Source organism: Zonotrichia albicollis, chromosome 1 (assembly GCF_047830755.1).
Source record: "Zonotrichia albicollis isolate bZonAlb1 chromosome 1, bZonAlb1.hap1, whole genome shotgun sequence".
Lineage (NCBI taxonomy): Eukaryota > Metazoa > Chordata > Aves > Passeriformes > Passerellidae > Zonotrichia > Zonotrichia albicollis.
The window spans coordinates 43703369-43724343 of NC_133819.1; the positions used below are offsets into that span (position 1 = coordinate 43703369).

At 42.4% G+C, this 20975-nt stretch overlaps 1 protein-coding gene across 3 annotated transcripts in view; it reads right to left on the bottom strand.

Moving 5' to 3' along the window:
• CPNE4 (copine 4) overlaps window positions 1–20759 on the bottom strand; it is a 226518-nt gene extending 205759 nt beyond the window's left edge. The window contains exon 1 of one of the 3 annotated variants that reach the window (XM_074539635.1): window positions 20301–20759. The gene's annotated coding sequence lies outside the window, so the exon portion shown is untranslated. The remainder of the gene's footprint in view (window positions 1–20300) is intronic. The other 2 variants (XM_005481004.4, XM_005481003.4) reach the window with 2 other exon arrangements.
• Between the last annotated feature and the right edge of the window lie 216 nt (window positions 20760–20975).

Sequence of the window (20975 nt, forward strand, 5' to 3'; positions counted from 1 at the left end):
GGAACAAGAACATTATCCTTGCTGTTCAATCTATGTGCTTGCTTTCTCAGTTCAAGTTCAGGCACCTCTAACCCACTCATGCAAGTCCTTTTGATTAGTTAATTTATTGCCCTTATTGAATGTCATTCTGAAATTAAAAGGCTGGCGCAGGAAAGCCTCAACACAGGACCTTTGCAGGGCCTATTTGTTGAGCAGCCCAGTCCTTTTAATCAAGTTACTGAATTGCTCTGTTCCATCAGGCATGGTCTGGTCTCCTGAGCCTCAAGGAATTTGGATGCAGGAAGAGGTAAATGTTAAACCTATTCTAATTTAATGATTTATATTCAGAAAAGGGTAAAATTGCTATTTAGCTAAGTAGATAATGAGAAACCAATTTTTAAAGGAATTACTAGGTCTGGAAATATGCATTGGCAATTTTTCATGGCAAATTGAAGTATTTAAGTAATGCACCTCTCAGGGATTTGACTTATATGGCTGATTTTACAGCTCTGCACTATTCTGTAGAATGCGGTAGAGTGCTGTGCAAAAGTCATCCTGGAAAGTTTGTTTGTGGTACTATCTAAGACAGCACTCCCAGCCCCAATAGACTCTGCAATACAGAGGCTGTGCATCCCTCTGGAGGGGAAGGGGAACATCTTGTTTGGTACTGCAAAGAATGGAAAAAATTAATCCTGAAACTCCTAAATTAGATATTAGAATGGATGTCATCCCAGGACACTAGGATAAAAAAAATCCATGAATATAATGACACAAAAGACTATAAGGTCTCTGAGACACTGCTTGTACTAACACCCTTTCATAGACACATACTGAAAACTGACTGGATAATTGCTCACTGTGGCTGAAGTTATTGTTGTCATACAATACTGGGTGGGAGAAATGACTTCTCAGTCACGTGGTAAACTTATATATGGTCTCCAAAATGGAAGATCCAAAATTAAGTACCATCTTTTCAACATGTCACTTGAAGGATGTGCTTTATCCTTCACCATGGGTTTTAATACTCAGGGTGATTAAAAAAACATGACAACAACAAAAAAGCCTCAAACAGAAACCACCAATAGGATAGGGTGATTAGCTGGAACTGTTGGGGAACCTGAATTTGAGTTTCCCAACTCCTGTTCCATTAACCTATCATTCTCACTTCTTGCTGTAATTTAACTTTTTATATAATATACTTCATGTATAGAAAAATGAAATTATGAAACAACTAGGAATTTTATGAAATTATTTGAAATAAACATTCCAAATAGCTGCTGTTTTATAATGTAGTAAAGTATTAATTTATACTTTATAAGAGGAAGGATGAAGAGGGGAAAAAATAAAAAGAAAAACCTTTTACAGCTGTACTCCTATGTGGCATTAAATGTGGTGCCATTGATTCCCGTTGAGATAAAAAATTACTTTTAGCTGGGAAAATAGGGCTCCCAGGGCTCCTATAAAATACTCAATTTGAGTATTTCATAAAGTAAGATGGCAAAAGCATCATGTGAGAAAACTACAGGTAACAAATAAAATAAAATCTGCAATTTGAACTGCAAACTGCAGTTTGACTGCCAGAATCCAGCAAAGACAGTATACTACACAGAAACCCACCAGCAATTAGCAATTTCTCAAGCCATGGTCCCAAATGGACTTGGCTGGGCTTGTAGGATGTTTTTTTACAGAGATAAATCTCTTACATAGATTTGTATGCTTGAAAATAGCTTTAAATTTGTTTAGCTGGACCCAGAATAGCAAGCTAATGCTGCATTACTTGATAAAGGGAGATTCTTATTAAGCAGGTCTTTCTAAAATAATCAAAGATAGATGAGGTGGAACAATCAACACTGTATCTTTGTCTACAATGAAAAGACTTTGCTGGGACACCAAATTTAAAAATTCCTCTCTCATGGTCATAACAGGTATAAATCAAACCAGACTTGCTAGCAGAGTCAGGACCAACTTGAGCTTTTACACATTTTAACCTCTTCAGCCTGTATGGATGCAAGATGAATGAACTGGCAAAAAAATCACAGGCTCTACCTGTCATTGTCCCTTCCCTATGGCTCTGAGGATAAAAAGCATTCCCTGATCTCCTTCCAGCAAAGCCAGTGAGCTAATTCAAACCCACTTCCCCATGCAAAGCAGGTTAAATGAGTCTAACAGATATAGACTGAAGCAGACTAGGATAATCCAACACATCTGTTCTGCTTTGCAGCACAAACATGGTGCTGGTAAGTACCTGCAGATGAAATCAACTTCAAATAGTGCAAAAAACAAATAATGGTTTTGCAGCCAATGATTTTTTGTTGGGGTTGGCTCAGTCAACCAAGTTAGAAGCTCAGAGCATAAGCAGGGAGACTTAGTTTGGCTCACCTGACTCACAGTAGGCTTGACACAAAGTTTAGATCCTGGTATTGATTATTTTAATCCCCTTCCTGTGCTTGGCAAGAGCTGATTAGGAGGAGGGTGGGGAGGGACTCATTGAAATACAGGTAAATATTACTTTTAATAGACAATTGTTGCAGGTAAAAGAACAAAGAATCCTTGCACAAAGTCCCAAAATTGTATTTTTGGTTTTGCCTCTTTAAAAGGCCCTCATTAAAAATAAATGCTAGGACAGTACAGAGGAATGCCCAACCTGTTAAAGTATTTGTATAATCTCATAAAAAATACAGCAAAGACTAAGGAAAAAATCCTCCCAGTCTTCACTGGGCTGTTGTTCCATTCCTTGATATCTCCACAAATCTGACATGCACCAGTTCTGTGTGCCACTTAATGACCTATCCCTTACACCCGGTAACACCCAAAGGAACAGTAAAGTTCAGTTTTGAGAGGGATAAAGATAGCAGGGTGAGGTTAGGAGACTCCAGATGCTCTCCACCCACATCCAACCCAGACCATGACTCCATCCCTCCCATTCCTCACCAAGGCCCACCTCTCCAGGCAGGTTTCACCTGCATCACCCTCCTTCCTACCCCCACAAGCTTTCAGCTCTGCAGCATCTTTTCTCTTACCTTCAACCCAAGGCAGCTGCTTGTCTTCTCAAAGAGCAATCAAATGCAATGCTAATGCTCAGACATCACCCACTGCTGCAGGCACAATGTTTTTAAAATACTATACAGTATTTGAAGTAAATACCACACAGGATAACTGTATAATGCAACATGATTTAAGTCACTGTCTTCAGCATTGTTCTAGCCATCCATTTGGCTGCCAGGATGGAAAATGCCAAAGCTCTAAAGACTATTGTTTATGACAATGGGAGTGTGAAAGTTTGCAGTCATAATAATATACAAAACTCAAAAGAAAAGAAAATTGAAGACATCATTCCAAAAGCCCCTTACACATAAAAGATTTGACTGTCCCTTTATGCAGCTGACAAAGGAGCTTTCTCCCTCCTTAACTACTACCTCATAAAAAAAAAAATCTCACAATATAAAAAAGACTGAAAGGAGCAGGAAAAATAATTTTATGGATTTTTTTTCTACATGCATTACACAGAGCAATTTTTAGCCTAGAAAGAGGTATTGCAGTTTACCTAAATTGACTCTTGAGGGTATTGTACTTAGAATGAATGTTTAATAGACGTTAGTTCAGTTGAAGTAGTAAATAGTGCATGGAAGAGAAATAGCTCTAAATCTCTCCATAAACAGTAACTTTTCCACAAGGGCCTCTGCATAGGCTAAAAGAATACCTGCACAATATGTATTACAAGCAACTATTTCTGCCTGTCAATTTGTTTGAATAGAAATCAATCAAAAGTTTGAGATCAAGCATTCTGTTCTTTTTGTCCAATATGCACGAAATACTGAAAAATGTTTTTTAGCATTTTGAGTCAGCATGTGTGCTGGGCTAGAAGTCCAGACATCCCTCTTCTGGTGCTGCCACAGGTCTCTTGTATGCTTACAGACAAATCCCATAAACCTGCTGCCCTCAGGTCCCAGTCAGCAGAGCTGGAGCAGCATTACTTCCCTTCTTTACACAGATTTGAAAAGGCATAGCAGCAATGTTTGTGAGTCATTCACCACAGCACAGAGGAGCCACACTTATGCAATGGTTGTAGGAATTCAGGGGCTGGTTCAAAGTGTGACTTCAAAGGCAGTTTTTCTTTTTCATCTTCCCTTCCTTTTCTTCCTGTTCCAACCTTTCAGATTGGCTCTTCCTTCCCAGGGGGTTAAAACCAGCTCCCAAATGCACACCTCAGGTAAGCAAGACCATGACAGGGAGATCTGTCACCTGGCATTGCTGCCCAGATGTACCTCATACCTGAGCCTTACTTTTCCAGAACACCCTACAGGAGCAAGAGCAAAAAGAAGCTGAGAGTCACCACTTCCCTTGACAGCTGGCAATATCCTGCACAATAGCAAGAGGTTCCCAAACAAGTTGAATAGGATGGGGTAAGAGCTACCAAAAATGTTTATTCAGATAAACAACCCAATAACCCAGAGTTTCAGTTCCTCTGATACACCAAGTTATTCGTCATTTCCACATACTTTGCTAAATCCCTTCAACAAAAAATTGAATAACAGTTCTGTTCCTAACATCAGTGCTATTAATGCAGTTAACTGATGCTACCTCAGCCAGTGTGCCCCTGCCAGTAATGTACTCCAGCTCCACATGAAACCAGGCTGAAGCAGAGGCACTGCATCTCTTCTTGCTGCAGCCAGCTGAGCAGGGAATCCAGGCAGTTCTCATGTCCTCTGGCCCAGCTCCAAGTACAAACATTTTACAGAAAAAGGAAAGTTTCAATTTACCCACAGGAAGTCCTCTAACCACTGGCCCATGCACTTAAGGACCAGCAATCCCTGCTGTTGACTTTTTAGGCCACTTATTTGTTGTGCTGCCATGAAAGCTACTTCAGAAATATTTTTAATTTGACCCTCCCAAATCTTTAAAAAAATAAATCATTGTTCTTTCAAAATAACTAACAAGTTAGATGAATATTTGTATACAGCATACAATTTGTATATTGTATAAGCAAGCATTTATGGTTACTTTGTTCAAGCGGCCAATTAAAAATCAAATACTGTATTCACCTGATCCTGCAAGCAAAGACAAATATTTCCTGACAAATGAAAGCCAGAAAGCACATCTGCTTCAATCCAGGTCAATGGTTTAGGAGTATAATTCAGGCTTCTCCTATCTCTCTAGTCCCTGAACCTCTCGGCTGGGTTTGGGGTAGCAATGTTCCTCCCACTGTAAGCAAAGAGCTGGTTTGGGACCACTTGATGGAACTGAATAGACACAAGTCCCCAGAGCCTGATGAGATGCATCCCAGAGTCCTGGGAGAACTAGATGGTGTTGTTGCCAATCGTCTCTTCATCATAACTGAAAAGTCATGGCAGTCAGGTGAAGTTCCTGGTGACTGGAAAAAGGGAAAATACTCCTGCTTTTAAAAAGGGAAGAAAGAAAACTACCAGTGAATCTATCATTGTACCTGGGAAGATCAAGGAGCAGATCCCCTTCAAGAAATGTTAGGGCACATACAAGACAAAGAGGTGATCCAAGACAGCCAGCACACCTTTACTGAGGACAAAACATGCCTGAGCAATCCTATGGCCTTCCATGATAAAGTGATGGCAACAGTCCACAAGGGAAGGCCAATTGTTGTAATCTATCTGGACTTCTCTAAAGCTTTTTGTCACTGTCATATTCTCTGAAAAATCCCTTCATCAGGACTACTTCTCCTGGGAAGCTGAGAAACCTCAGAGAGAAATGAAAACAATATTATCTGATTGCTTCTCCTGTGTTTGCTGCTTTGGAATGTGGTCTGGAGATTGTTTACCAACTGGTCATTGCTTGATTGGTTTCATGTGAATTGTTTTAACTTAATGACCAGTCATGTCCAGCTGTGTCAAGGCTCTGGAGAGTCATGAGTTTTTCATTATCATTCTTGTTAAACCTTCTGTCTGTATCCTTTCTCTATTCTTTAGTTTAGTTTTAGTATAGTATTCTTTAATATAATATAATATAATATCATAAAATAATAAATTAGCCTTCTAAGAACATGGAGTCAGATTCACTCCTGCCTGGGGGCCATGGGGGACTCCAGAAAATACCACAGCTTTTGACACAGTCCTGAATGATATCCTTATCTCCAAACCAGAGAAACATGGGTTTGAAGTATGGACTATTTTTTGGATGAAGAAGTGGCTGGAGTGATGCAGCCAGAGTTGTGGTCAATGGCTCCATGGCCAAGTGGAGGCTGATGGCAAGGGGTGCTCCTCAGGGCTCTGCCTTGGGATCTCAGCCCTATCACATCTTTATCAGTGACATAAACAGCAAGACTGAGTGCACCCTCAGCAGGTTTGGAGATGACATCAAGCTGAGCAGCGCAGTTGATGCAGAGAAAGAAAAGGATGGGATGCCATCCAGAAGGACCTGGACCAGCCTGAGAAGTGGGCCCATGAGAAGAACCTCATGAAGAAGTTCAACAAGCCAAGTTGTTCCGCCTGGGGAAAAGAAAGCTCCATGGAGACCTAATTGTGGCCTTTCAGTAGAGCAAGTTTTTATATGGGCAGAGAGTCGTAGGACAAGGGGGACAGGTTTTTAACCTAAAATCTCTGCTCTTTCAGATATTAGGAAGAAATTCTCTGCTGTGAGGGTGGTGAAGCACTGGAACAGGTTATCCAGAGAAGCTCTGGATGCCCCATCCCTGGAAGTGTTCAAGGCCAGGCTGGATGGGGACCTCAGCAATCTGACCTACTAGATGATGTTCCTGGCCATGGAGAGAGATTGGAACTAGGCTCTATCTCAGGTCCCTTACAACCCAAACTATTTTATTATTCTATGATAATTTCAAAATTAGAAAAAATAAGAGTTATTACACAAATATGAAGTAATTAGAAGCAAGTTTGGGGTTGTTTAATAGTTTTTTATCTTAACAATAAGGTTAAAGAGAACCATAAACTCCTTAAAGTCTATTTTGGAAAAGCCTAACAGTAAGAGCTGAGTAGAACCAAGAGTTAGATATTTAATGAGTACTAAAAGCCTGTCATCTTTATCTCTGAATAAAATAGAAAAAATACTCAGTTGAAAATCTTTATACATAATTTGTTTAAATAGAACACACAAAAAGTCTGAACATCTTCAGATGTTTACATTTGATCTGGAGACACTGATCACAACTTGCTTTATCATTTTCACCACTAACAAGAAAACAAGATGACAAAACAATGCAAAATATTAAACTGTGTCACTGTAGTTTGTTTGGTTTGCTTTCTTTTTTCATATTGTACCCAACTCAGTGTTGTTTTGTGCTTGAGAGCATTTTTTATAATGGAAAAAACCAAGAAAAGTCACAAAACTGGGCTCTGCAAATGCTGTAATTCTGTAATAACAAACCCCAAGGGAAAAAACATATTAGGAAATAGTGTTTCCCGTCCCACTTTCTATTTTCAAGGCATCACAGATACATGAAATCTTTAAACCCCACACCCTACAAGAAAGAAATAATGAAGAAAATCCTCTTAGCATTTTTGCCTAACATTTCTTCTTCATGAGCTGTCATGAAAACATGGAGTGGGGCTAATGCTTCAAATTGTTTCCTTGAGATCGTTTGGTTTGATTTTTAAGCATCTTTCCTTCTTATTTGCAATAGGGAAATGTTGTGATAGTCTCATTCTGAAAAGAAAAATCACTAAATCAGTGCTCTGAGGCCCCACAGCCTTCCTTTGTGTTCCCTTAAAATGTGGGTGGTGACTAGCGCAGCACAGAGGGCCAAGCAACAGCTTTGCTGCTAAATCATGCTCAAAGTTTGTTAAATCTTCTCTGTTTAAAGTCCGAGTGCACCTCTGAAAACATACATGGATGCTCCAAGCACAAAATATGATTTAGTGATCTATTTAGAACAGGCCTGGCCAGCCTTCCTTGTCAGCAGAGCCTCACACCAGCATCCTCACACAGCTCCAAGCATTGACCCACACCACTTAAAGAGAAACAGAGATCATTCAACAGGAAAGGGATGACATGAGCTCTCATGAATCACACCCTGGGAACACAAGTGATTTCACCATGGGAGCTGTCACAAGGGGCCCTTTCAGGTGTTCATCTGTAAGCCCAGCTGTACAGGCAAGTAGGGATTAACAGACAATTCCGGCAGGACTTCCTGCAGAGTGCTCAGCAGCTCCATCCATCCCCACCCTTATCAACCAAAAAAAGTTATCAACAACTTTCAGTTCCTCTGCTCCAAAGTTTCTGCTGCTCACACAATGTTTCCTCTGCAGGGGAATCCTGGAGAGCCACTCTCCATGGCAGGTGACAAACAAAGCAAACCAAATGTGACTGCCTCACTCTTTACAGGGCTCACAAGACATTTTACACTGACAGCTAATGCATTACCTCTTCCACAGAGGTCATCTTCTGTGTTTTCCTCCTAACAAATGGCTAATAAGAGCATTTACCACCCATCACTGGCTCATTCATAAGCTTTTAGCTGCATACTAATTTTTCCTTCACTTCAACACAAGTGACATGACCTTCTACCTTATTTTCCACCTGCAAGTCCACTGGGTGTTCTCCACCTGCTTACAGCATCCATAATCAATTTAAAACAAATAAACAACAAACAAACATAAATAAAAAACCCCCAACACAAAATCCAGATTACAAAAATTCTTCACTAACAGAGACAGGGATAGGTCACATGAGAGCCACTTTAGAGAAACTGAATTTGTGGTCTAATGTATATATCTTCACTAAGCCAAGGAAACCACAATCAATAACAGGTTATGCTCAACTGGGGTTTCTTGGCAACAGCTGCATGAAAAACGTTAGGGATTCTCTCTCCTTTGTTTTCCCATATCTTTCAGTAACCACTGGTCACTGCCACTTGTACAGAACTCCTGTGTTCTGCTGGAAACCTACACACTGGTAATCAGTGAAAATCTCTGGAGCGCAGCTCATATTTTGTCAGTGAATTTAAGGAGATCAGTTACGCTGCAAGTCACTTGCTGCATCCATCTTCCCTAATTGTCTTGAACTGCAGGAGAAATGGACCTTTTCAAATTGATCAAATCCTCAACATTCTCTCTTTGCTATTTCATTCAACCCCAGCTTAGCCTCCAGTCACGGTTAAAAACTGCACTCTTTGAAAAAATTCACATCAGACAATGGATGCTCATAGAGAAATGGATGCAACAGCATGAAATAATTATTCACCTGCTAATTGGGTGGTTAAACCTAACTATTCCATAATAAAACACCACCAAGTCATAAGTGCAAGTAAGGAAATTAACTCTGGGTACTCACTTTAGAGAATGATTACAGACTAACTGCCATAGTAAAAGCAATTATAGAAAGGAAGGTAGTAAAATTCAAGTCATGCAAAACTTTGCTTCATGCACATTATCATCCTAAATTCCTACAGAATATCTTTATTTGGCTTCACTTGTAAAAATCATGCTTCATCTTAAACTTACACAGTACAAACCAGGTTTAGACCCTCTAAATGCCATGTAGGTAGTGTTTATGCAAGAAAACTGTCAGGAACAGATTTATTCCAGGAAAAGAAGGATGGGACAGGAAAGCAAATCAATGCATTAACATCATGAGTATCAAGGTGCAGAAATTAAAGATTTGTTTAAGGCAGGAAAAAAACATCTTCACAATGAAACTAGTTTCTGTGAGCACCAGTTAAACATTGGTTCAAAGCAAATCCATATCCATTGCAGATTACAATAGCTAATTTTTTAATCTCCTCCAGTCAACCCTTCTGAGAGTCACTGCTTGCCTTCAAGTACACTTCTTTGAGCCATTAACTCCAAAAAGTTTAAAAGATGTTGCTTCAAAAGAGGTTTTAGAGAACTTCATAACAAATTGTATCTGATATTCTGACTATTTTTAACAAACCAACCCAATCCATTTACTTTGGTGACAAATTCAACCCCTAATTAGGGAAACACCTGGAAAGAACAATGCTGTAAGAAATTTTAACTGGATACAAGAATCCCTGCAAATTTTTTTTTGCCACAGCAGGAAGTAAAGATCATGGATGGGGAAAAGTCATTCTTCAGCATCACATCTGAATGAAAAAGAGAATTTTAGCGTGCATACAGTCTTGTCATCGAATTGATTGTTTTGAAAAACAAAACTAGCAGAAATCATCCTGTAAAGACTTCTTCAACTTAACTGCTCTCAAACGTCACAAAAAAGCAACCCAGTCACAACCAAAATAAAACAACAAATCACAAAACCACCACCCCATACAACCACCACCACTCCAGTGCATAAAATAATCCTTAACAGAGCAGAAAGTGGAGGATGACTGATGTGCCAGTCACTTTGATAACACCTGATGAATGCTTATGCCACCATGTCTGAATCTTGAAATAGCATCTCTGAGGAAGCCACCACAGTGTCTGTCCCTCTTCATAAAGAGCAGTGGGAAGTCATTCACATCACATTTTACAAATTTCCAGCAGCAAGAGGGGCGGCTGACACTTTTCCAAGGTGTCAAACTAGCACTTGACTAGCAAGTCATAGAAGCCACTTCAAGCAGTCAAATATCTAAACTGCAACAGCAAATACATCAAAAAAGTGCTAATAAATAGCCAGTTTACAAAATAGGACCATTACCAGCTGCACACTATCAGAACTCTTAGTTCAAGGAAAAAACCAACATCAAAACAAACCCCATTATTTTCACAGTTTGTTAACTCTTGTGATTTTCTGCCAGAAACATGTTGACTTCCTTCATGCACAGATATTAACAATTTAAGAAAGCTACGCCTCTGGCATGGAAAGGATCAAACAAATCTGAAAGCCTACTTCTGGAAGATTTCACAAAATCATAAAGGATGTGGCTGAAATACCATTTGTCCCCAATACTGAATTAACTGTATCTGAAAACTTCACAGTAGACACTCTCTGCTCTTTAAACCTTCAAGCGAATGAAATCTCAATTATTTCAGATTTTTTTTCTGCTGCACTACTGTTCCAATGAGAAAGTTTTTCCCAGTGTTTGACCTGATTTTCCACTGCAGATAACAGAAATTCCAAGTCTGAAAACTTGCAAATACAAGAAAACATTAAGTTCCTTTCCTGGTATTCACTTCCTTTCCTGACATTCAGGACAGAAATAATTCTAGCACCAGTGAATCAATATAAGTTTTGTTATGCATTTTAAGAAAGTGAGAACTTTACTAGCTGTTTTTTCATTAAAACACACTTGTAATATTTGATCCTTCTATCCCTTGAGAAATACTAAAAGTATCATCTTGTCTCTTCATAAAACTTATTTTTATTTTTAACTTCCTTCTAATTTTACCAGCTTTTCCTGCATAACACATAGCAGGCATGTCCTGATTCTCACCCTCAGTCCATTGCTCCTTTACAACTCCTGTCAACATCTTGAGCTTCACCTTCTTCTATTTCTTCCTTTTGATAGTTTTTGTGCCCTTTTTTTATAGAATTATAGAATAACCTATGTTGGAAAAGACCTTTAAGATCATTGAGTCCAACAGTTAATCTAACACTACCAAGTTCACCACTAAACCATGCCCTTAAGTGACACATCTGTGAATCTTTCAAATTCTTCCAGGAGTGGTGGCACCACCAGTTCCCTGGGCCGCCTGTTCCAGAGCTTGACAACCTTCTCAGTGAAGAAATTTTTCCTGATATTGAACATAAACCTTTCCTGGCAGAAAAATAAAAGAGTTTTCCTGGCCATAGGCAATCCATATCAGCACCACTTGTCTCTGTCTAGGATCAGGCAAGGAGCCAATTACAAACTACATTAGTGTCAGAAACACATACAAAATCACACTGACAGGTAAAAATGCAGCACAGAGAAGGCTTAAGTTACAAAGTTTCTCCAGTTATTTTGAAAGTAGTTCAAATAACCTTGCAGCTACTATTCACTGTGTGTCCTCCTAAGGGAATTGGCACAGCACAGCTTATACTGAATTCACACCTCAGCTTTGTGTGAATCCTCCTCCTAGGGGTTCAGCTATCTGTGATTCAAGGCCTAGTTTTGACACAGCAAAACTGCATAACCTTGAATGAAACTTCTGAGGAAACTGCCAGCTTGCAAGAATGCTGTGCAACAATACTCAGACTGGAGCCATGATAGACAGGAATGGTAAATCTGCAGCTAGACACAAGATCCTTGAAAGAACCTAGACTGTTAACAGTTCAAGGACTCAAACCAAAACAAAACAAAAACCCAAAGTAAAACAAAAAACAAAAAGTGATAACAAACAAAAACAAACAAAACCAAAAATGACCCACAAAAAGCTGTGGAAAAACCCCAGCAATACTGAGGATCAGTCCATCCAAGGCACAATAGAAGTGAACCTTCCCCAACACTGATGACTGCCAGGCCAGCAATGGTCTGGATGAGTGTGGCCACAGCTGGAGATCTGGGTTCCTCAGTGAAAGAACAATGTGGACATACTGGAGAGACCAGCAAAGGGCCACAAGGGTAATGAAGGGATGGGAGCACCTCACATGAGAGGAAGGAGAACCAGGACTGCTCAGCCTTGAGAACAGAAGGCTCAGAGGGAAATTACTAACATACACAAACAACTGAAGAGAGGGCACACAGAGCACATAGCTGGTCTCTTTCCAGTCATGCCCAGTGACTAGACCAAATGTGACAGGCACAACATGAAACACAGTGAAACACAACCTTCTGAGGAGCAGGAAACACTTTTTGCACTGTGAGGGTGACCAAGCACTGGCACAAGCTGCCCAGGGAAGCTGCAGTTTCCCTCCCTGGGGAAATTCAGAAACCACCTAGACACAGTTCTGGGTGACTGGCTCAAGTGGCCATGCTTGAAAAGGGAATTGGACCAAATGACTTCCAGAGGTGCCTTCCAGCCTCGGCTGTCCTGTGGGGTTGTGAAGCAGGCATCTCAGAATGGTATGTCAGTGCTTTGCCTGATTGCTAGTCACCCACCACACTTCTCAGGTGGTAAATAACAGTTTAAAAATTATGTGCATCTTGTTTTCATAGTCTCTAGGCCAAGGGAACACTACAGCTAAATGCATTAGCTTTTCTCCACAGGGGTGGTTCACAGGCGCTCCACCTAACAGAATCCACACTGCCAACCAAATTCACTGAATAGTTCAAAAAAGTCTATGGTTATGAATGAACTGATGAAATCACAAAGTTCATACATAATAAAACCCCATGAACCAAATATTTCAGCTTTGAGTGCAAAAACTGAAATATAATTTCCCTTACTAGTCCATAGAAAACATTTAAGAATTAATCACCTGAAGAGTACTTTTCCAATTAACTTATCCTTGCAATCTATTTTATTTAATGTTGCAGTTTTTATTGCAAACTGTTTTGAGTTGATGGGGAAACATTGCATCAGCTTATTACAGTATCTCTTCCTTAAGTCCACAGTGGAACATAATTCATAAATAGGACTATTAAAATTCAACTCACACAAAAAATATCTTCTTGTTTAATCAGTCACTTTGATATCATTATTTGCACCTAAAATAATTACAGAAGCAAGACAATATTTAATTCAATATAAGGGATAATCTCATAAAAACATTTAAATATTTTAATGCTTTTTTGTGTATACCTTATTTTAAATTAGCTGTTTCTTACAAATCTATGTTCAGAGATGAAGTTTTAGTCTCCTGTTTCTAATTATAAACTGCTTCTGACATTTCAAACTGCAGTTACAACCTGCATATAATGAACATTTTTTCTGCCTCATCTCCCAGTCCTTGATAGAGACACAGAGTATCTGATCTTGTGACTAAAAAGTGACTTTCTAACACAGTTCACCAATTTCTTCATTTCTGACTACTCTGCAGTCCTAACCCAATTTTTTTTTCTTACAGAAGACAAGATTTTGATGCATAGGAAAAGGAAAGATTGATACTGTCATTTTTCCTAGAAGCTGCATATGATCCTTTAAGATATAAAACCAAAACTAACAGCAATATTTATTTGGAATCTATAGCGAAGTTAGCATGACTGCTTATGTCACAAAGAGAAGCAAAATCAAAATTACAGATAGTCAGGTGCCACTTAACTTAGATGAAAGGCCAAATGGACTTTTCCTAAATTCAGAGAAAATTACAGATGCCTTAAAGGTTTCTGCTTGATCTTTCTTAACTTCACTGTGGCCACCTCCAGCATATACTGCCATCCCCAACATAAAGAGATGACATTGTATTTTGTACATCTCCAAAATCACACACACAAAAAATTTTTAATTAAGCTTTAGTACAGCATTTTTTTTCAGTCTTCTCCACACAAGTAAAGCTGGCCTCAGCCCAGATCTTTACTGAAAGCTTAAAACTGAAAGCTTTCTGTGAGTTTAAAAAGAACATCCCCAAGCAGTTACAAGCTGCCTGCAATCCCTCACGGAGAACTGGACCCTACTTAAAACATTCTGACAGGCAGGCTGCTCCAATTTTCTATCTTCCCTTCCCTCACTCTTCTCCTTCATCTACACACTTATTCCAAATAAATCATTTCATGGATTTTTACAGATTTTCTTTTCTTCCTCCTTTCTTTGATCACTATACAAAAATGAGCCTGCCTGGCCAAATGTCTGGCAAGATCCCCAAGTCATTTTCTATCTTTTTCAGTGAACTCTAATGATCCCATAAAACTTGCACCACAAATTAAAAGCCAAGTAAAAGCATCTGCTTTTATCAACACATGATGTACCAAGGGCACCATTTGCACCAGGAGTATACAAATGATGTGAAACTCTATCAACTCACAAATGCAATGGTAACAGCAGCAGCAATTAGTGCAAAACCTAATAAGAAACAGCTGTCTACATTACTTAGCACACTGTTAGCTGCATGTTATTCATTTGTCCACATTTCTGAGGATTTTACTGGCAATGACTTCAAAGTGCCAGTCACAGTCCTCACATAATGATACACTTATTACCTTACTGCAGATATCGTACAAGATATTTTTAATTCAACAAGCCAGTTCTGCATTTTTCACGATACTCAGTTGATTTTGGCAGAGTTCTTCTAGATGGCAACTAACATTAGCAATCCCAGTCCTTCACATTATGCTGAGCCAGAGTGGCAAGCATTACTAAAGACAGCAATCTTGCCAGAAGGCTCTGGACAACATAATGCAGAAGGAGAAATTTTCTCAAGTAAACAGTTAAAAAAGAGTCAGAAATTAATTCTGGGACTGCCCCTGTCTGAGCTGCAACCCACAGGCAGATTATTGGCTTTTTCCACCTGTGAGAAGGGTGCCTTGCCCTCTCCAGGTGCACAGCGAATGTCTACCTTGCTGCTTGATGATTGACAATCCGAGTAACTTTTAGTGACCAATTCACAGGAGGGAATTACGGAAGGCAGTAGATTAGAAAATCATGGATTCATTGCCCTAGCAGCTCCCCAGCTCAGTCTTTTACACAGACTTTCCTTACTTGGGGCTCACATGCTTTCCATTTGTCTCTTCTTCAGCTAAAGGGAATCTTGCTCTGTACTACTCCAACTCTGTAACAGCCACTGACTTCAGGCTTTGCTGAGCCAATTTGCAGTCACTAGCAAATAACGCCTTGGGTTATTTGGGTTATTTATATTCTCCCTGTGTCAATCACATAATATTGACAAGAAATAAGAAATCAAAGTCACACCGACGGGAATCACTGCTTTAGCCATAAAAGGTTGGTCTAGCCAAGAATCCTCCTAGTGCCCCATCCCGAGGTGCTTCTTGCACTGCCTTCAGTCAAGCTACCAAAGAAGCTGACAGAGATTTCACTTCCAGCTTTGGAGAGCCTGGGCTGGCAAAGCAGGAAAGGTTAGTGGAAGCAATAGGGCGGGGGGGAAGGCAGCGAGCTAAGTTAGGAGAGGAATCTCTTTCTGCCCAGACCAGCTCCTATACATGACGAGGCTCACAAGGAAAGAAAGGGCTTTGATGTCACAGGACACCACAGTGTGTGACCCAGGTAAAGCAGGCGATCGCTGCGAACGGGAGGCAGCGCAGGATGTGCGGCAACAGGGGAGCGGAACAAGCGGCTCGGGATGCGCATCCCGGGGAGAGGATGCCCCTCACCGGGGGAGGAACAGGTGGCTCGGGATGCGCGTCCCGTCCCGCGCACCCTCCGGTATCCCGGGTGTCCCGGGATGCGCGTCCCGCCCCGCGCACCCTCCGGCATCCCGGGTGCCTCGGGACGCGCCGGGATCCCCGCGAGCTCCGCCGGTCCTCGGGCGCCCCCCGGTGGCTCCGGCCCGCCCGTCGGGATGGGAGCGCCGGGAGCGCCCGGCGCCGCTCCCGGAGCCCCGGCCCCGCTCCCGGGGGATGCCCGCAGCGTCACCGCCGCCCGCGGAGGTCGCCGATGGGTTAATGGGACCAACACCGGATCGGTACCGGGAGTTCCACACTTAGCGCTGGTCCCGCGTATGGAATCAGTTAACAGGGACTGACACAGAAACGTCATTACTGGGCAAATCCCACCGCTTCTGCAGGCTGCAGTTGGAGCTGCCAAAGCCAGTTCGCTTAGGCACACCCTTCACATAATCATTTTCTTAAGGAAACCAGTGGGAATTGGGTTTTTACTGCATCAGTTTTCACTCGGCGTCTGAGTATCAGAGAGAAAGGGAAAAGTACTAGTAAAATTTCCCAGTAAAGTGTCTTGCAATGTAACATTTCCATTCCTGTCTGTAGAAGGTACAGCCCCACTCCTGGTAAATTTTTGCTGTCCGGATGGTATCCAAGCACCTGCCCTGAAATTCACTCCAAGCCCTGCACTCTGCCACAGCAAACGCTAGAGGTTTAGTATTTCTGCACCCTCACAGCTGTGATTCAGCAAAGCATTCCAGCTTATTCACCAAAACACTTGGGCAGGTGCTAATTTTCAAGCATGCATGTAGCTCCCCTTTTCTCTGTGTAGCTTTTTTCTAGGTCACAAATGCCACTCTCAGACCTACCTTTCTCTGAGAATCCAGGCTGTTTGAGGACTGCACACCACTTGGAAGAAGAATGCATCCTGAGTCAAAGCTAGATGGCAACTTCACAGCTGTGTAGCATTTGCAGCATAAAAGGGCAAGCAGGAGCAAATTATCACTACTTCATTTGCTTAAAGACAGCAACTACAGTTAGCTGATTAATGGGAGACAACATGAGGGTCTTTAGCGACTGAAATGTGAATATAAACTGAATAAAAACCTCTCTCTACCAACAACTAGCATCTTGGCAACTGCACCAGCAAAGAACACTTCAGTTCCAAGGGCAGACAAAAGCAGAACTCCTCAGACCAGGCTACTCTGCAGGTTTTGCTGTCAGGCAACTTGCAAAAAGACTGAAAATACTTAGGCACCTTAAAGTTTTACACTGCAGTTTTTAGGAGCAAAAATGGACTTACACTTTTGAGTCACAAATGCTTCAACCCCAAGTTACCATTTTCACATCAGCCTTGGCACAGCTCTTCGTAGGCATGTATCCTTTATCCTCCAGTCAGAACCTCCTGCTTACCTAAAGTCACCTCTCCAATGGGATTCCCTACAGCGGATGATATTAAATTTTAGATTGGGTATTTATGCCAAGTGTTGTGGACTGATGGTTGCACAAGAACCATAATGCTGACCACTGGCTATCTCACATTCAAATTTCACCACTCCAACCATCCATTAACAGAGCCTTGTTTTTGCATGGAGTCTAATAGAGGATTTTAAACCAACAAAATAATAAACCCAGGAAAAGGGAAGCTATGACAGCATGATAAACTACCAGATACCATGTGCATGCAAAGAGATAGAAAGGAATGTAATAGAAAAACAAATCAGACTTGGAATGTTGTCAGCCAACCATTGAATGCAATACCTAGAAAGAGCTGCTCAAACAATCTATAGCAAACAAGGCAGACAAGGCAGATCGAACTGCCAGTCTAGACCTTTTTCAATCTGGCCTCAATGTTTTGCTCTTTCAAACTCAGCAAGGCACTTAATCTCTGCATACCCACAGCACTTTTTAGCCCACCTTGTGAAGGCAAATCAACAATTGTGATATATAAGTGATAGCTGCCATAGAAAAGTCTCCTTTAAAGTAGCACTGAACACGGAACACCACCATGTGCATCCCATTAGATTCTCTGGGCAGGGAGATCTCCAGGCTTTGGCACGCTGTTAAAAAGACAGTTTTTCTGCTCAAGGTGCAAATATCCAATCTCTTAAGCTGAATTAGTTCACCATAATTCACCTTATTTCAATGTTTCAAACTGGGGTACATTTAAGCAGCCTGGTTTAGAAAAATCTCTACCCAAGGATTAGAAGATAGACAGTTAAGCATGATAGCTCAGCTGGCTACTGAGCTCCACAAACTGATAATGCTCTTCACATGCATATTAAGAATCTCCTTTTGAATGTTATTAACAGCTTTCTTGAATACTTTTAACTTCAGTGATACACAATTTGTTTTCCATCGCTCTAGCTCTGGAAAGCTGTTCATCTCACCCCTGAGTTTTTTCCATAGACTTATCCTTAAAGACATTAGGTATCCAACCTCCAATGAGGATAGCAATACCAACACATGTATCTGGAGATACTGAATTTACATGCAAAGGATTCATACTGGATTGTGGTCTCAGTTTGGGAACACCAGTACTGAAAACCAAAGCCAACAGAGTTATGCCCTGTTTCAGAAACACTCCCTATTTGTTTAAATGGAATTGCAATTGTCCCAAACATAGCAAATACACCTGCCCCACTAATGACTATTTTAAGGCTTTTTGAAGCTTTCCAGTAACGTGCATTTGAACTCCACAGACCACAATACAATACCTTTCCTCATTTGAATAGCTAGATCAATCAGACCTACACCACCTGAAATTTCAAGGAACCAAGAACAAACTTGAGAAGCACCATCCCAAAGGAGTTTTTCTCATCTGAAAGTAGTTACAAACCCAAAGAAAAATGTTGGGTTTTGTTTGTTCCACCCTCCCCAAGTTTGGTCCTATATCGCTGCTACTTGAAAGGCAAGAAAGTTTCCATTTTATGCTACCTACTTTCCTGCCTTAAAAAAAAGCAATTTCACATAAACTCTTGCAGCTGCAGCAAGAAGAAAAGTTCCACAACCAAGTGACTGGATTCTGTAAACTGCTTACTGTCAGGTATTTCGGCAGCATAGAAAAAAACAGAACAGCAGTAACTGAATAGTCAGCTCACATGTGTGGAAATTGAAACCTCCAAGCTATTCTGGGAGCAATGCTCTGTTTTCTGCAACATTTGTGCATAATCACACCAGAAAGCATGCTCTTTGCTGGAGGGACTATGATTACATGCGTGTCTCTACACCTTCTGCTACAGCTGAGTCCCTGCTTATTAAATAGCGCATCTGAGGCTCAACTGCAACACAAGCAAAATAAAACACGTTCAGGAGGAAAGAGTTAACCTGGCACTGCCAGCAAAACACATGGAGAATTTCTAAACTGCAATTGCTGTCTCTCCAAAGGATGTCACCAGCTTCCCTGTTTACCCAACACGTTTACTCTTCTTTAAGGCAGGTAAAAAGAGTCCTCCCCCTACCTTGTACACGTCAAGCGGAGAGGGCTTAACGCAGAGAAATGAAAAGAATTTGACTTGAAAGTACTTCAGCTGGACCGGTGAAAATGAGATCCAGTTGCAAAGTTACCTAACTGAGCCCGTACTGCACAACTACAGCCAGTTGTGTAACAAACCTCAGGACAATTTTACAGCTCTTAATCAGGCAAAACTCCCCGCTGATTTCCACGAGGGAGCTCTAATCAATCAAAAGCTCTGAGAACTGATTCCGGTTTTCTCCTTTTTAATGAAAAGGTTTATTTTGAGCTATGAGAACATCAGAGTATACGAACTCGGCAAACCCATAGCGCTCACTTTATCGGCATAAGGAATTCGTCCTGTGTTTTAATCTACCAACTGTGTTTGGTAGGGTACAGGAAAAAAAGTAACAACACCTGAAACTGACATAGAATCATTTCACAAATAACGGACCTGTTCTCCTGACAGGCAAAAGATGGAACAGACAGAGGGAGATCCGCGGCTCTTTAATCAAACACCATCCCCTTCGGGCGAACGGGGAAGACCAGCGTCCCCGCCCGGGTTCCTCCCTGAAGTTGCGCCGCTCCCCGCGGCAGCCGGGAAGAGAATCCGCCCGCGATGAGCCCGCAAGTGACCGGCGGGGATTCCCCGAGCATCCCGAAACCGCGCAGGGAAGACCCTGCCGGAGCGGCGGCACCGAGGGTCGGAGGGAGGCGGGAGGGATGCGAGGCGCTCCCTCCACGTGCGCTCCCTCCGTTCCCGCACCGCCGGCCGGGGCGACAGAGCCCGGCGCGCCCGTCCCGCCGCCCGTTCCCCGAGTCCCCTCAGGTGCGCCGCCCGCCCGCTCCTACCTGCCCGCCGGCGGCAGCAGCGACGAGCCCCCTTCTCCCGCGCCGGGTCCCTGTCAGCGGTCGGCGGGAGAGCAGGAGCGCCGTCCCGCCGGCAGGGCAAGCCCCATGTGAAGAGGAGCGAGGGAGCCCGGCGGCTCCACCAGCGCGGCCGAGGGGAGGGGACGCGGGGAGGAGGCGGGAGGGCGGGACGCGCCCGGCGCTGCCCCCGCGCGGAGCCGCCCCGGGCCCGGCCGCGCCGGAGGCGCCGAACCCGGCAGCGCCCCCTGCGGGGAGCGGCGGGCACCGACGGGTGCCGGGCACCCTCCAGGGCTCCCCTGCGCCTCTCTGCCCTCTCTGACCTCCCTGAGGGGAGCGGCGGGCACAGACAGGAGCCGGGCACTCTCCGGGGCTCCCCCGCACCTCTCTGAGGGAGCAGCGGACACCACGGGCGCTGGGCACGCTCTGCCCTCTCTGCCCTGTCTGCCCTCCCTGCGGAGAGCCCCTTCAGCACACCCGATGCAGTTTGCTTGTACTGCTGAGGGGCCGCCAGTAGTTAAGTCCAACCAGTGGTTCCAGTGAGTTAAACATTGTGGTAAGTTCGGGCGTAACATCCACATGCCGGCAGAATTCTCAGTTTCACATAATTGAAAATGCATCGGGGCCCAGAAGGTAAGGAAGCATCAGGGTCAGCCTGAA